This window comes from Mobula birostris, chromosome 13, assembly GCF_030028105.1.
Source record: "Mobula birostris isolate sMobBir1 chromosome 13, sMobBir1.hap1, whole genome shotgun sequence".
Classification (NCBI taxonomy): domain Eukaryota; kingdom Metazoa; phylum Chordata; class Chondrichthyes; order Myliobatiformes; family Myliobatidae; genus Mobula; species Mobula birostris.
In genome coordinates this window covers 49778049-49782280 of record NC_092382.1, presented here as the reverse complement: position 1 = coordinate 49782280, position 4232 = coordinate 49778049, and the positions used below count along the sequence as shown (strand labels likewise).

The 4232-nt window shown below is 47.2% G+C and overlaps 1 long non-coding RNA gene across 1 annotated transcript; it reads right to left on the bottom strand.

Moving 5' to 3' along the window:
• Positions 1–899: 899 nt before the first annotated feature.
• On the bottom strand, positions 900–3318 carry LOC140206829 (uncharacterized). The gene is made up of 3 exons (XR_011888403.1): positions 2775–3318; positions 1507–1831; positions 900–1300 (listed from the first exon to the last, which is right to left on the bottom strand). It is a non-coding gene; the product is annotated as an uncharacterized lncRNA (long non-coding RNA).
• Positions 3319–4232: the final 914 nt, after the last annotated feature.

The window sequence follows — 4232 nt, the reverse complement described above, 5'->3', positions numbered from 1 at the left end:
CGGATTCTACAAATCCAAAATGCCTGCAGAGTTCTGCAGACCAGGTAGCATCTATGGAAAAGAGTAAATTGTAGACTCTTCAGCAGAATTGGATTCTCTCTCTCTCTCTCTCTCCCTCTCCCTCTCCCTCTTCCTCTCCCCTCTCCCTCTCTCCCTCTCCCTCTCCCTCTCCCTCTCCCTTCCTCTCTCTCTCTCTCTCTCTCTCTCTCTCTCTCTCTCTCTCTCTCTCTCTCTCTCTCTCTCTCTCTCTCCAGTCCCGCTGCCTGAGCTTGCTGAAGCTTTTCTCCAGCACTTTGTGTAGGATTAGACCACATCAGTTCCCATTTCTCTTCACTGTGTCTTTTGTTCTTAGGTTCACAGCATCTCCTCTTCCACCCAACCACCACCTCCGCCCCCCCATCCACCCCCCCCCCGGCAACTCTTTCTCTGAAAGCTAAAATTCTGTTACTGGAAATTAGTTCAAACGGGAAAACAAAAGGAAAACTACACGTAGAGACAGAGGCGAAAAGGAGCGTGAAGGAAAGGAAGGGTAATGATGGGAACAGGAGAATTGATAGTGACGAAATTATACTCCAAAAACAGACAGTTTTGTCCGAATTGGGAAGAAGGAGTGACAGGTTCGCCTCAACATTCAATTTCAGCATGGCGAGGGTGAGATGCAAAGGGGATTTTTCTGGGATGCTGAGGCTAGGGTACCGTCGGGATCGGCTGTAAATAGCCGTTTTGTATCTGTAAGGCAACACACACAAAATGCTGGAACAACTGAGCAGATAGGGAGCAACTTTGGAAAAGAGTGAACATCTAACTATTCAGGCAGACAACCTTCAGTAACTGTGTTCATCATACTGTTTCCGTTTGCTCACAAGTGGGAGTACAGAATAGGGACATGAAAGCAGCTGAATTGTACTACTGCACAGCATTTATTTATATCGTTTAATGAGTTTCAAAATCCAGTTCAGTGGGTATATCACCGCATTCTTGAGGTCCTCTCGGAATTTGCTCTGAGTCAGGGCGTAAATACACGTGTTGGTGCAGGAACTGAGAATTTCCAGCATTCCCGATGTCTCTTCTACAATGTAAACAGGATTCATGACAGAATAATAAACAAAACTCATTGAAATCCGTTGATAGATATAAAATACCAAACGTGTTCCCCACAACAGTATGAAACTACCGGTTATGCTGAAGAGCAAAACGATGGATTTGCGTCGGTTCTCCATCTCCCGGTCCTTGTCATTCTCTCCACTCTTTTGTCCCCGGAGTCCCCTGCGGGCTCGACTGGCCGCAAGAATCCGCCTGGCTGTCAGAATATTGAACAACAAAATCAGAAAGAATGGGACACAAGGGGTAAAAATGCGGTGAAACAACTCAAATACCGCCCAAGAAGGAGAGTATTTGTAGCTCGATGTAAGAACACAATACCAGGGAACACCATCAATTATTACAAGAGGTTCAGAAGTAAAGCCCCAGGGGATACTCCCCAAACAGGCCAACACACTCACTGACCCGATAACCACAGCCGCCGTTCTCTCGGTGCAGTATTTTGTTTTCAGCTTCTGACAGCAAATAGCCATAAATCGATCGACGGTGAAAGCGACCGTTAGCCAGACAGAGTTCGCAGCGCTCGCAAAAATCAACCATCTGGCGAGACTGCACACAGGAGTAATGAACAGGAATGATTGTGGAAAATAAATCCAAGCAGTCCACATCAGCAGCGGTTGCGAGATAACGACCAGGAGATCGGCCGCTGCCATTCCCACCAGGTAGCGAGTAACACATTTGGAGAGACCGCACTTCCCCCGGGAAAGGATTACGATCGCCACCAGGTTCGCTGGAAGAGAGACAGGAAATAGCAAATTGAGAAAAAACTGAGCAGAACCCAATGCAGCAGTTTTCGGGGATCATGTAATATTTGGACTTTAATGCTGCATTTAGCGGTAGAAGGGTGAAGAAATGTCGAAGAGCTGACTGAGTTTATGCATAAAAATAAAGCCAAATGATTTGAATTCAGATTCCTTTCTGATGACCAAAATGTGAAGAGGCAGCGGAAAGATAAAGCAAGGTAACCTCAGAGTCAGTACTGGTTGAAACATTTTCTATCGGCGTCATCCGCGTCTGATATGAATGAAATTAATAAATCTGGACGCTGATGGCGGGATTCTGGCATTAGACAATCATCAACTTCCATGCAACTCCCTGTCAGCGACAGAATAGCCGAAGGACGAAACAGAAACAGGAAATCCCGGAACCACTCATCCAGGCAAAATTGAATATGTGGGAAAGCAGTTAGCGTGTATTTTGTTTGAACTGTTTACAGAGAGCCCTTATGACACGACTTTCTCTTTCTATAGATGCTACTTTGTGCCTCCAGCATGCCCCGTGTTTGTTCCCTATTCCAGCATTTCTCACCTCGCTGATTTTACAACAGAACATTGTCCGAGGCAGCAGTCACAGCGTAGACTGATACAGTCTCACAGATATACTCGAAGCCTCCGACTGAATCCATCACAGGGAAGCCGGGGAGAGGGATTCAACGTCCAGTAGCAGACTCGGTGACGCAGTGCAATGTCTGTAGAGGGGTCAGATGTGGATATGATAGAATACACTTCACAGTATTGATCAGCAGCGACGTCATTGTGTTGTCCATCAACTGTTTTATTTTCTGTCACACCGCACACATTTACTAAAAATCCTCAAGTTCCATGCTGCAGCATAGAACTCATCACATTTCCTAAATCGTTATCACTAATCGATGGTTTGATCATTACACGTACCTCACACGACCGCTGACATACCAATGCAGACAATCAATTGTTATCATCTCCACAGCAGTATAAACACAATATTGGCAAATGCAGTGTAGCTGCTTCGAGACCAAAAGCACAGAGACCCGAGCATTACATCATTGAAACACAAACCGCTGGAAGAAATCCGCCTGCCCCACTGAGGTCCACCGATGATTTCTACAGCGTTTTATTTTTAGATCCAGACATCAGAATCCACAGTGGCTGGTTTCGATTCCATTCCGAGAATGCCGAACACTAGGACTGAACATGTGACCGTGGAAACCAGCGACAGAAACGATTACTACGTTGGCATTTAACTTCAATTCCCACCAACGGCAGCCGATTCTGCGGCTTACCGGGAATTCCAAAGGCTGAAATAAATGGATAGTAAACTTCTCCTATCCGTAAAAGGACTGGATACCCCATTTCAGTAATAATCTGCCAATTGTCTTGCTTCTGAACTCACAGCTCCTTCAGCAACTCTGAGCTAATGCATTCAAACCGGCTCTGATTTATACAAAGGATCAGTCTCCAGAGATACGGTTATGCCGCTGACGAACTGACAACAGTCACTTGAATAAACATGGTAATTCGACACCATTCATTGTCTCTGATGTCAATATTCAGCCGACTGAAGACAAGCACTTCTAAATTCCTAGGCATTACCTCAGCGGTACTCACCTCGGGAAAGGAAATCTGCGTGACCCACTGAGGTCTATCGATGAATCCGACAGCAGTTTATTTTTAGATCCAGATTTCAGAATCCACAGAGGCTGGTTTCGATTCCATTCCGAGAATGCTGAATACCAGGACTGGACATGTGGCAGTGGAAACAACCCTGCTGACTCTCACAGCTATCTGGACTATTCCTCTTCTCACCCTGTCTCTTCTCGCAATTCCTCCGTCTCCGCCGCATCTGCTCTCAGGATGAGGCTTTTCATTCCAGGATGAAGGAGATGTCCTCCTTTTTTAAAGAAAGGGGGTTCCCTTCCTCCACCATCAACTCTGCTCTCAAACGCATCTCCCCCATTTCACACACATCTGCTCTCACTCCATCTTCCCGCCACCCAACTAGGAATAGGGTTCCCCTCGTCCTCACCTACCACCCCACCAGCCTCCGGATCCAACATATAATTCTCCGTAACTTCCGCCACCTCCGACGGGATTCCACCACTAAGCACATCTTTCCCGCTCCCCCCGCCCTCCACTCTCTGCTTTCTGCAGGGATCGCTCCCTACACGACTCCCTTGTCCATTCGTCCCCCCCCCCGGCCCCCATCCGTCCCCACGATCTCCCTCCTGGTACTTATCCTTGTAAGCAGAACAAGTGCTACACATGCTCTTACACTTCCTCCCTCACTACCATTCAGGACCCCAGACAGTCCTTCCAGGTGAGGCGGCACTTCACCTGTCAGTCGGCTGGGGTGATATACTGCGTCCGGTGCTC